Source organism: Dendrobates tinctorius, unplaced genomic scaffold (assembly GCF_039654945.1).
Source record: "Dendrobates tinctorius isolate UK_male_01 unplaced genomic scaffold, ASM3965494v1 ptg000157l, whole genome shotgun sequence".
In the NCBI taxonomy this organism is placed as follows: Eukaryota; Metazoa; Chordata; class Amphibia; order Anura; family Dendrobatidae; genus Dendrobates; species Dendrobates tinctorius.
The window spans coordinates 4,581,034-4,594,306 of NW_027361824.1; the positions used below are offsets into that span (position 1 = coordinate 4,581,034).

The 13,273-nt window shown below is 48.8% G+C and overlaps 1 protein-coding gene and 1 long non-coding RNA gene across 2 annotated transcripts in view; both read left to right on the forward strand.

Moving 5' to 3' along the window:
• PDE2A (phosphodiesterase 2A) overlaps positions 1 to 13,273 on the forward strand; it is an 806,220-nt gene that overhangs the window by 135,238 nt on the left and 657,709 nt on the right. The gene's annotated exons all lie outside the window — the stretch shown is intronic.
• On the forward strand, positions 10,588 to 11,508 carry LOC141051409 (uncharacterized). The gene is made up of 2 exons (XR_012220645.1): positions 10,588 to 10,888; positions 11,278 to 11,508. It is a non-coding gene; the product is annotated as an uncharacterized lncRNA (long non-coding RNA).

Here is a 13,273-nt window from a genome sequence, read left to right on the forward strand (position 1 = left end):
GATCACCAATTTTTAAAAAAAAAGTGTTGGGTGACTTTAGGTTGGGATACTGTCATCTGGAAGGCTTAAATAGTGTTGCGAAATGCAGTTGTGGCACCCCTGAGGATTCAGTTGCCACAGAGGTACTGCACCTCCTGCTGAGGTGTGGTGCCCCACCATCCAAGTAGGTTGGAGGCTCCTGACCACGCTCCAACACCTGCATCCCACACAACAGAGTAGTTAAGCAAAGTCACATTGCAGCTCCCTGCTTGGAGTGTAGCAGAGCACCTTTGTTGGCTCCATGCTTGGAACACGAAACGTGCTGGGAGACGGGTGGAGTTAGAATACATAAAAGAGCGGGAAGGTTTAGGATTTGGGGGTCAGTCAGTCAGTCAGGAGGAGAGAGTGAGGAGAGAAGATCCCCGGGAGAGGGATGGAGGAAGGAGGTGCTGCAGCAGATCTCAGTGACCTGGGTCTGCTGGTGCGGGAAAGGAAAGAAGGAGAAAGACATTGAACAGAAACTTGATCTTCCATAAGAAGGAGAGACTAGTACGGAACGAAGGAGTAAAAGGGAACAGAGGACGTGGGTTCGGAGAGAACCCTGCCTAGAAGTTCCAAGTGCAAGGCCGGGGCCCTGTCCCCGAGGTTGTATGGATACTAATGGTCCTGCAGCAGACACCGGTGGAGTAGGGAGCTGTAAATGCACTACTCCCATCTAAGACTGGGGGGCACAACAGCAACTTGGATAGTGAGCCAGGACTCAGGAGTAAGGGGTCCCCGAAGCAGGCTACAGCTGTCTGCCGTACAAGTATGGTTCTTGGGAACATCTGTCAGGAGGAACATAAGTGTAACTCAGTACTAGGAGTACTTCACACCAAAGGCGCTATAAGAGGAGACCTTCAGAAAGGCACATGTTGGCGGAGTGTTGGAAAGGAGCATTCCATCTGACCTGGAGGTTGACTGAGTCCCTGACCCGGAGGACACGGCACGGAGGCAGGCACCTGTTTGTACTACAGACTGTGAGTAAAGCTTTGGAATTACATGCCCTGGTGTCCTCCAATTATTCCTGTGCTAACACACCTGTACCACTACAGCGGGGTACCAGCTTCTACACCGCCTGTGCCTCTCCTCTAACCCTACATGTACACTGCCCTGGGCCTACAGCTCCACCTGTGGGGAGCTACACCATCTTGGCTGCACCACACCACCAGTCCCAGAGGATCTGCATGCAGCGTCGGCTTAACATCTCACTTGCCGAACACCACAGGTGGCGTCACAAACTATTCCATTAACTACATTCCACCATTCAAACTTCCCCTATGAATTGGGTGCCGAGGGCCACGGACCGGGTCACCGCTGCTGTGACACATCCCGCTGACACCGGCCCGGTATCGAGTACCTCACAGCCCTGGGAGGGCGACCCACAGTCCTTGTTAAATTTTATCAGAGTCAGCCTGTCTGCATTTTCTGTAGTCAACCGTGTGCATGTATCTGTGATAACTGCCCCAGCGGCAATGAAAACACGCTCTGACATCACACTAGCAGCAGGGCAGGCCAGCACCTCCAAGGCATAGAAGGATAGGTCAGGCCAACTATGCAGCTTGGATACCCAGTAACTAAACGGAACAGAAGCATCAGGAAGGACGCAGGTACGAGTCACTAAGATGGTCGTTGACCATTTTGTTCAACTTCTCCCTCCTTGACATTGCTACTGTTGCAGCTAGTCCTTGGTGATAAGCCGGTTTATTGAAGATAGCCCTGTTTGTGGACATTTTACCACCACCTCTTTTGGACCTGCTTGGCATATCTCTCCCCATTAATGCATGCTGTTGCACAGAGCTGGTATCTCTACTAGCAGTGGTGTCTGAGGGTGCTGTTGCCATCAAATAATCGACAACGGCCTTCTTGAAGGATTCCATTGTGAAACACCTTGGTGACTGCAACAGTAGCGAAGGAAATTTGTCATTGTACCGTGGGCCTAGAAAGGTGGCCAACCAGTATAGGTTGCTATTGAAAATGTGGATTACGAGAGTGTCTTGGCACAGACAGTGAGATATGAAGTGTGCCATGTGGGCCAAGCTGCAAAGAGGCAAATGTTCTTTGACCCCTGAAGGAGGAACAATACCCATCCTGTCCTCACACTGACTCTCCTCCTCCACCTCCTCCTCTCCAGCCCACCCATGTTGGACAGACATGAAGCTGGGGTTGGGATTCCCCTCTGTAGCATGAGGTGTCCCCTCGATACCACTGAAAAAGAAGTCCACTCCCTCATTATCATCTTCATCCCTCAATGTTACCTGATGATATTGGCTGGGCTGGGTAGGATCACCCATTGTGAAATCTTGCTCCATACCGAGCTGCTGGGCACGCAAAGATTCCATTTTTTGATTCTGCAGCGATTTTTTTCAGCAGACATAGCATAGGGATGGTTACGCTGATAATAGCCTGATCACCGCTCACAAGCTTGGTGCAGTACTCAAAGTTATCAAGCACATCACAAATATCAGCGATCCACACCCACTCGACAGTTGTTATGTGTCTTGGCTGAGTCTCAGTGTGACGGGCATGTTTAAGCTGGTATTCAGAAAGTGCCCTCTGCTGCTCACTTACCCTTGCCAACATATGATATGTTGAGTTCCACCGTGTTGGCAGGTCGCAAATGAGTCTGTGGTTTGGCAAGTTAAATTGCTTTTGAAGTGGTGCAAGACCGGCAACAGCGGTTGAGGAGTGGCGGAAATGGGCGCAAATACGGCGCACCTTCTCAAGTATGTATGGCAAGTCAGGGTATGTTTTTATAAATTTCTGCACCACTAGTTTCAGCACGTGAGCCTTGCATGGCACGTGTACCAGCTTCCTGAGCTTTAAAGCCGCCATCAGGTCACGCCCATTGTCGCAGACAACCAGACCAGGTGGGAGTTGCAGTGGGGAGAGCCACTGATCGGTCTGTTGTTTTAGTCCTTGGCACAGCTCTGCTGCAGTGTGCGGTGTTTCACCTGAGCAGATCAGCTTCAGCAGAGCATTTTGCCACTTTGCCGAGGCGCTGCTGCACAGCTCCCAACTTGGGAGTGATGTGGAGGGTAATTCAGCATAGGATGACGAGGCGGAGGAGGAGGAAGAGGAGAGACTGGACATATATGATGAGGCGGAAACCCTGATTGAGGATGGGCCCGCTATTCGTGGCGTGGGTAGGATATGTGTTGATGGCCCAGTTTGAGACTTTTTCCCACCCTCCACCAGGTTCAGCCAGTGTGCCGTGACAGAGATGTATCGTCCCTGGCCACAAGTACTTGTCCACGTGTCTGCTGTAAGATGGACCTTCCCGGTTACGGCGTTGGTGAGCGCACGCTTTAGATTGTTTAAGACGTGCTGGTGTAATGCGGGGACGGCACAGCGGGAAAAATAGTGCCGGCTGGGAACCGAGTATCGTGGGGCAGCCACAGCCAAAAGGTCACGGAAAGATTGTGTCCCCACAAGCCTAAACGGCAACATCTCCACGGCTAGTAACTTGGCAATGTGTGCGTTCAGTGTTTGTGCTTGTGGGTGCGTGGCTTGATATTTACGTGTCATTTCATAATCTGGGGCACGGACAATTGGACGCTTTCCTGGGACAAACAAGTGGATGAGTGTTACACCGCTCCGACATACTCACCCGGCCTCCGATCCCACGCCGTCTCTGCAAACTCACCCGGCCTCCGCTCCCACGCCACAGCCTCTCGCCACCCGACGGCCACAGCGGTCACCTCTGACAGGCTCACGGCCGATGCCATCTCTGCATGCAATGCGCATGCGCCATAGGCCGCGGCCGCGCCTCCCTTCTGCTTCTTGTGCTCCGGCTGTGCCCTGACCCGGAAGCACCTTCGGACCAATGGCAGACCAGACGGGGCCATATCAGGCCTCTTCCCCCTGAGGGAGGCGCCTGATCGTTGTGTTACCTTGCACACTGGGCCCTGCTTCCTCCTGTGCTCTCTGCAGCCTCTCGGTTCTGTCCTCGGTGTTTCCTGCAGCAGTCTCGCAGCCCTATCATCCGTGTTCCCTGCAGTCTTCTCCGTCCTGCTCCAGTGTTCCTGTTCCCTCCTGCTCTGCTGCAGCGTTCCTACAGTCCTACTCCAGTCCTGTTCCAGTGTTCCTGTTCCCTCCTGCTCTTGCTCTATTCCAGCGTTCCTACAGTCCTACTCCAGTCCTGTTCCAGTGTTCCTGTTCCCTCCTGCTCCTGCTCTGCTCCAGCGTTCCTACAGTCCTACTCCAGTCCTGTTCCTGTGTTCCTGTTCCATCCTACTCCAGTCCTGCCTCCGGTGTTCCTGCTCCATCCAGCTATCCACACTCCTACAGTCCTACTCCAGTCCTGTCTCTGTGTTCCTGTTCCATCCTACTCCAGTCCTACCTCCGTTGTTTTGCTCCAGCCATCTCTCCACGTTCCAGCCTTACAGTCTACACTTCAGTCCCGCACTCCTACTCCAGTCCATCCTGAGCCACCCCTCTCGGTACTGGCTACCGTGGTACTTGAACCCCTGGGCCTGCTCCTAACTGTCCCTGTATAGGGGTCGGTTCCACCTGGCAGCTCACCCTGGGCCCCTCGGTGCCACGGTCCAGAGGGTCCACTTCTGGAGATTCTGGCTCCTGACCACCCACGCTAACAATGAGCTTGTTGTTGGCCTGTGTCTGTGCAACCGCAGCTTGTGAGCAAGAGGTATGATGATCATCTGCTTCCTGCCCAGCAGATTGGTGAGGCCGTATCACAGGCGACACGGCTGTGGTTTGACCCGCAGTCGCAGACACTGATTTGGTACCCTGTTATTCAGCCCACTGACTCGGGTAATTGGCTGCCATGTGTTTCCACATACTGGTGGTGCTTTGGTTGCCTTTGCTCTGGCCTCTGCTCAGCTTCCTATGGCAGATGCCACAGATGACAACATTTGGTTCAGAAGGACTATCGGAAAAAAATTTCCAGACAGCGGCTGAATGCACCCTTGCCTTGACTTGGGGCACAGAGGGATTGCTCCTGGCAACAGTAGACACAGTTCGCACTCTGCTCAAACCAGTAGCCCTTGGTGCCTTTGTTGGTGCTATGTATCCACCTTCATCCTCTATGCTGCTGTGCTGGCTATGCATGCCAACGGCCCAGGTCGGATCGGTGGACTCATCATCGACCACCTTGTCGTCCAAGTCATCCTCCTTCCGTGTTGATATTGGCGACTGGCCAGATGGCAACTGTGTGTCATCACCATCAGCCTCCACCTCTTCACCCGGTATATCACGTGGATGAAAGTGGCTTTCTTCTGGACGTGGGGTTTCAAATATTTGTCAATCTTCAACAGACGATACCCCCTCACGTACTTCTTCAATGTTGCGCGGTGAGAGGCCAGAGGCAACAAAAGGAAATGGACCAAACAGATCCTCGGAGTGACCAAGGTTGGGGTCAAATGTTTCCTGTGACTCCTGACTGGGTGATGAACTAGGAACAGGTTGAGAATAGGATGACCCAGCATTATCTGTATGGACAGTAGAATGTTTTGTCATGGACGATTGGGTGCTGCTAGAACATTTCGTGGAGGCCTTTTCAGCCATCCAAGACAGTATCTCCTCTTGTTCTTCTGGCTTCCAGGCCCGTTTATGTTCCAGACCGGGAAATTTCACCAAGAACCTAGATGCATCAACCTTCTTCAATCTCCCAGACTCTGTGCCTTGTTGGGCACCAACGACCCCACGTCCACGTCCCTGTCCCTTCACAACAGCCTTTTTAGGAATTTTGGATTTTTCTGCTATAGTTGCAGATGTTCAGATGCAGATATTGGGGAACAAGGAGCAGTTAGTGCCTTGTGGAAGGTAGGACTACAGCTTTGTGTTTTACAAACAGCACCGAAGCAGCAGAAAAAAATTGCCCTGAGGTCTAAGGCAAGATTACGCACCCCAGACACCACACAAGACAGCGGTGCTGCCACTAAAAAATTGCCCTGAGGTTTAAGGCAAGAATACGCACCCCAGAAACCACACAAGACAGCGGTGCTGGCTGCGTGTCAGTTGTGCAGTATCGTGCGTGCTATTCACTGTGAACGCAGCAGCACAAAAAACCTGCCCTGCAGGGGTAAATGAGACCTAAAAAAAGCTGGGAAAACGGTCACTACTCGGTCCCTGACCTTATACTTTCAGCTCTGAAAAGAGCTTTTGGGTTTCACAGAGAATTTCTGGCTGATTTGAACCAAAAAACACAACTCTCCCTAGCAGCTGCTCACACTCTCCCTACACTAGATGTGTTCTGCTTGCAATGTGCAGAAAATGGCGGCGGCAGCAGGGCTTAGTGCCAGGCTATGATGACTCATAGGACGCTGGGCGGCCAGCCAATCATAGTAATGCCGCCCACAACCAAGAAGGGTGCGGCATTACCGTGATTGGCAACTACTGGGCAGGAGACCCGAATAGCTAGGCGAATAGTGAAATACTCGCTATGTTCCGAGTGCCGCATTACTCGCCGAGTACCGAATACCCACGAATATGCTCGCTCATCCCTACAGTGAAGTCGTCTGGCAGGCGTGTTTTCTTCCAACGCCGCTCCGCGACCCTGGGTGCTTGTTGAAGTTTTTTGTTGAGTGAAGATATGGAGGACAGAGGTAGAAGAGAGTCTGAGAGTCTGTGAATGTCTAGGTGTGCGAGGATGTGCTAATAGCTGGACATGGGGGGCAGGTGAGAAGGACAAGGATGAGAAGGTGAGTAGATGGTGGTCAGATAGGGGGAAGGGAGAGGTTGTGAGATTAGATAGGGAACAGAGGCGGGTGAAGATGAGGTCTAATGTATGTCCATCTGTGTGGGTGGCTGAGGAGGACCACTAAGTCCAAAGGATGAGGTACGTTACAGGAGTTTGGAGGCTGCTGGCTGGTGGGTGTCAATGGGGATGTTGAAGTCCCCCATGATGATAGTGGAGATGTCAGCAGAGAGAAAGTGGAGGAGCCAGGTGGAGAATTGGTCGATGAAGGCAGTGGCTGAGCCAGGTGGTCGGTGTATGACAGCCATTTGGAGATTAAAGGGAGAGTAGATACGGACAGAGTGAACCTCGAAAGAAGGGAGGATAAGGGAGGGTGGGGGTTGGATAGGGTTGAAGGAGCAGTTTTTAGAAAGGAGGAAACCCACTCCTCCACCTTGTCTGTTGCCAGGGCGAGGAGTGTGGGTAAAGTGGAGGCCACCATAACTTAGTGCGGCCGGGGAGGCCGTGTCAGGGGGTGTCAGCCAGGTCTCAGTGAGGGCCAGGAAGGAAAGGTTGCGGGAGTTAAAGAGGTTGTGGATCACATGGAGCTTGTTGCAGACTGAGCGAGCATTCCAAAGTGCTCCAGAAAGAGGGTGCGGGAGGGAGGGGGTCAGTGGCACAGGTTTTAATTGTGAAGGATTGTGGTAGTTTGTCTTAGTGTGAGAAAGATGGGGGTGAGGATTAGTGGGATGTATGAGGCAGGGGGGCCACGATTGGGGGATATGTCACCAGCAGTGAGAAGAAGCAGAGAAAGGGAAAGCAGGTGGGTAAAGGAGAGTGATCATCTTGTATTGTATTTTAGTAGGAGAGGTCTGAGGTTAAGGAGTATGTCTGCAGATGAAGCGAGGTGGGGGAGTAAGAGAAAGGGGGAGATAGTTATTTGGCTCGAGGGTGCAGGGGTTTGGGGATAGCGAAGGAGAGTGAAGATTACTGGAGCAAAAACGGTGATGGCAAATGTGAGCATGGTCAAAGAGCAGGGTAAAAAAAAAAAGCAAGTAAAGTAAGAAAGCAGTGGTTAGTCTTACCGTCTGACCGATTTCTGGACTGTGTCTGGTATATTTCTCATGTATCACTTCCTGGTATATATGCCCCCATCCTGGTATATAAGTCCCATTCTGCAGCTGTTGTTTAATGTATAAAATAATAAAATGATCATACTTCCCTTCCTCCTCTTCCATAACGTGCAGTGTCCTCTGCTGTAGCAGCGCAGACACCGGTAGCTGACATCAGCTTGCAAGCGACGGGCAACGTGTAACATCACCACCATGCTCCACCAGTGACTTGCTCGCCGACATCAGCTGTTGGCCTCTGATTGGCCAAGCTTGTATTGCAGAGCAGGGAGCCAGTGGATCCTCGGACGCACATCCAGCAGATACGTGTGCTGACGTCAGCGGATCTGACCTAGAGCACGGGCCTGGTGGTGGGAGCACACTCTGTAGCCGCGACCCTTACGCCTCTGTGTCTATCCATCATATGTCCTAAACCTAGTTTGCTACAATGTATCAAAGTCCAGGATATGTATCAAGGGGCACAAACCTTTCTCACAGGGGCGTGAATTAAACTTAGGGGTTTAGGGATTTTCACTTCGGAGACATTTTTGGCATTGACAGTAAATGCCTCTATGGGTTCGACTTTTGGGAGGCAGCTCGCCGGCCACCTCTGCACCCAAACTCCTCCATGATGGAGAGGTAACACCAGGGGCCCTCTTCTGCAAAAATGTCTGATCCCAGCATCTATCAGATGTTCATGTGTAGCTTGCCGATGGTTGGCGGACGCTCACCATAAATATGTGATGGCTCATTTGATACCGAACATTCTGGATAAGTTCAGCATCTCGCATTATTTGGGGTCTTGTACATGGTGAGTGATGGGTTGTGCCCCGGGCGTCTCTGCAACACTCAGCCCATTGCCCGCTCCTTCCTGGCAGCCGTGCGGTACCAATCGATAAAGCCATCAATATCTCGTCATCTGCTTAATGCGGCACAATCCTCCATTCGGCTAATTAGTCATTTCAGAATTGCTGAATAAAGAATAAGAGCCGGCGGATTAACCCCGAGCCGACTGCATTCACAGCCCCCCGCTACACATATAATACATACTGTATATATATATAGTGTACATGGGAGAGGACACATATACTGTACATGCAGGGCACATAACACAGAGTCCAGGACACAATTACAGAGAGGACATTACTTATCTCCTAAAGGGGAAATATACTTTATAAAAATCAGCAGTGATCATCAAGAAGAAATAATGAATCGAAAAAAAATGCTGGAGGGAGCTCCCCCTAGTGGTGACTGCAGACAGGATCTTATCCTGTATCTCTGTATACAGGGAGCTCCCCCTAGTGGTGACTGCAGACAGGATCTTATCATGTATCTCTCTATATAGGGAGCTCCCCCTAGTGGTGGCTGCAGACAGGATCTTATCATGTATCTCTGTATACAGGGAGCTCCCCCTAGTGGTGACTGCAGACAGGATCTTATCATGTATCTCTGTATACAGTGAGCTCCCCCTAGTGGTGACTGCAGACAGGATCTTATCATGTATCTCTGTATACAGGGAGCTCCCCCTAGTGGTGACTGCAGACAGGATCTTATCATGCATCTCTGTATACAGGGAGCTCCCCCTAGTGGTGGCTGCAGACAGAATCTTATCATGTATCTCTCTATATAGGGAGCTCCCCCTAGTGGTGGCTGCAGACAGGATCTTATCATGTATCTCTGTATACAGGGAGCTCCCCCTAGTGGTGACTGCAGACAGAATATTATCATGTATCTCTTTATAAAGGGAGCTCCCCCTAGTGGTGACTGCAGACAGGATCTTATCATGTATCTCTGTATACAAGGAGCTCCCCCTAGTGGTGGCTGCAGACAGAATCACTGTGTCTAAGTTGATGGTTTAATGTTTGAAGTTGTGTATGAGAAATGCTGTGGGGTTAAAGACAATGTCACAATCTACGGACAGACCTAGCGCAGCACTTTGCTTCCTTACAGTACGATAGTCGATGGTGATATTATTCTTAGGCAGCAATCTGTATGCTCGGCAGTGAACCAGGACACCAGCTGTAAGCAAGAAGCAGAGATTGATGCTATTTGCTTTTATGATGTCTACTTTATCTTGTGCCCCAAGAAGATAGGAGAAAATAAATATCTGTCACCTCCGCTGCTTCATCTGCAGAAGATTCCAGCATGAAACACATTAGGACAATGCAAGGGCACGAAAAAGCCTCAGACGCTGAAACGTAGGAATAAGACTAATCACAGGGGACAAATACTGTGGATCCATCACTATTAATAAAAGTCTAAAATGATTCCTCATTGGGCTGATGCCGGCACTCAGGCTGCGTCTCCATCTTGTGCTACAGATGAGAGAACTGAGCCAACAGGAAACTGGTTCGGTGTTAAAATCTAGCAAATAGTTTCTTCTTATTTCTGCTTATATTCCACAAGATGGCGCTGTGTGTATTCACTATAATGTAACCTGCACTAGGACACGGAAGAGATGAATCTACACATAGCAATGCTGTGTCTGTGTGCACACTACACAATATATATATATATATATATATATATATACTGCACAAGGTCACACATTATATATATATATATATATATATATATATAAGCCAAAAAAAACTGATCAGCACCTCCTAGTGTGAACATGTGCAAGCTGCGAAAACTGCACTATATAGATAAAAAAAGAACACAGCAGCACATGTGCAAGAATCTAGGCAATGTGAAAACACAGGAAAACATTGAAAACATTTAATTTACCTACATTTTCCCAAAAAATTTTTAACAAATTTTTTTTTACTTTTTTGTCTATAGAGTGCAGTTTTCGCCGCAGCTTTCACGTGTTCACACTAGGAGGTGCTAGTCAGGTTTTTTTGGCTTATTTAAGTAATACTGGATGCTGGCTGCCTCCAGTCTGATCTTGCACTCCTAACCTTTTGGCCTTGCAGGTGCCGCAATCAGCCCTGCCAGCCCATAAATTGTAGGCTGAGCCCAGTAGTGACATGTTTGTCCAAAATTGTAGGCTGGTGGCCCAGAAGTGGCTTGTAGTGTAGAGCAGGGACCCATCAGGGGGAGGTCACCTTGCCATGGTTGATGGGCTTACATGAATTGGCCAATTTGTGCGCTAAGAACCTTCATTTTTTCATCTATTACTGTAAGTAAAAAATAATTTTGTAAAACATTTTCTGGAAATTTCTGCTAAATTGAATGTTTTTAATGATTTACTATGTCTTCACATGGCCTAGATTCATGCACCTGTGCTGCTGTGTTCTTTTTGTGTGTGTGTGTGTGTATATATATATATATAATATACTAGCTGAAGAGCCTGGCGTTGCCTGGCATAGTAACCAACTGTGGTTAGTTATAACAAACTATAATGATTATATTGCACATAAAAACATTTCACATCACATAGTCAACACTACAGATTTGTAACACAAGTTAACTAAACGATTACCCAAGTATTGATAGTATTTTATTTTCAACTCATTCAAGAGCCTTTTGACAAACAACATGTTTGGTTTTTTTCCTTTCGGTGCAAAGATGAACAGATTTTTGGCAGTTCCAACTCTTGAACAGGCCACGTAAAGTTGACCATGAGAAAAACATGGAGATTGCAAATCGATCCCTACTACTTTCAAGGACTGTCCCTGAGACTTGTTAATGGACATTGCAAATGCCAGGCAAAGTGGAAACTGGAGACGTTTAAAATCAAAAAACAAATCAGATGGAATGAGTGGAATTCTTGGAATGAAAATGTCCTCTCCTTTGGCACATCCTGTTTCTGAGCCGTGTATCTAATCCCATCCTGTGTGATACTGACTGCTGAGCCGTGTATCTAATCCTCTTGTGTGATATTGACTGCAGAGCCGTGTATCTTATCCTCTCCTGTGTGATACTGACTGCTGAGCCACGTATCTAATCCTGTCCTGTGTGATACTGACTGCTGAGCCACGTATCTAATCCTATCCTGTGTGATACTGACTGCTGAGCCACGTATCTAATCCTATCCTGTGTGATACTGACTGCTGAGCCACGTATCTAATCCCATCCTGTGTGATACTGTCTGCTGGGCTGTGTATCTAATCCTCTCCTGTGTGATACTGACTGCTGAGCCGTGTATCTAATCCTATCCTGTGTGATACTGTCTGCTGAGCCGTGTATCTAATCCTATCCTGTGTGATACTGACTGCTGAGCCTTGTATCTTATCCTCTCCTGTGTGATACTGACTGCAGAGCCGTGTATCTTATCCTCTCCTGTGTGATACTGACTGCTGAGCCACGTATCTAAACCTCTCCTGTGTGATACTGACTGCTGAGCCACGTATCTAATCCCATCCTGTGTGATACTGTTTGCTGGGCCGTGTATCTAATCCTCTCCTGTGTGATACTGTCTGCTGAGCCGTGTATCTAATCCTCTCCTGTGTGATACTGTCTGCTGAGCCGTGTATCTAATCCTCTCCTGTGTGATATATATACACTGCACAGTACCACTCCTCCTGCATATACAGTTGTGGCCAAAAGTATTGACACCCCTGCAATTCTGTCAGATAATGCTCAGTTTCTTCCTGAAAATGATTGCAAACACAAATTCTTTGGTATTATTATCTTCATTTAATTTGTCTTAAATGAAAAAACACAAAAGAGAATGAAGCAAAAAGCAAAACATTGATCATTTCACACAATACTCCAAAAGTGGGCCATACAAAAGTATTGGCACCCTCAGCCTAATACTTGGTTGCACAACCTTTAGCCAAAAATAACTGCGACCAACCGCTTCCGGTAACCATCAATGAGTTTCTTACAATGCTCTGCTGGAATTTTAGACCATTCTTCTTTGGCAAACTGCTCCAGGTCCCTGATATTAGATGGGTGCCTTCTCCAAACTGCCATTTTTAGATCTCTCCACAGGTGTTCTATGGGATTTAGGTCTGGACTCATTGCTGGCCACCTTAGAAGTCTCCAGTGCTTTCTCTCAAACCATTTTCTAGTGCTTTTTGAAGTGTGCTTTGGGTCATTGTCCTGCTGGAAGACCCATGACCTCTGAGGGAGACCCAGCTTTCTCACACTGGGCCCTACATTATGCTGAAAAATTTGTTGGTAGTCTTCAGACTTCATAATGCCATGCACACGGTCAAGCAGTCCAGTGCCAGAGGCAGCAAAGCAACCCCAAAACATCAGGGAACCTCCGTCATGTTTGACTGTAGGGACTGTGGTTTTTTCTTTGAATGCCTCTTTTTCTCCTGTAAACTCTATGTTGATGCCTTTGCCCAAAAAGCTCTACTTTTGTCTCATCTGACCAGAGAACATTCTTCCAAAATGTTTTAGGCTTTTTCAGGTAAGTTTTGGCAAACTCCAGCCTGGCTTTTTTATGTCTCGGGGTAAGAAGTGGGGTCTTCCTGGGTCTCCTACCATACAGTCCCTTTTCATTCAGACGCCGATGGATAGTACGGGTTGACACTGTTGTACCCTCAGACTGCAGGGCAGCTTGAACTCGTTTGGATGTTAGTCGAGGTTCTTTATCCAACATCCGCACAAT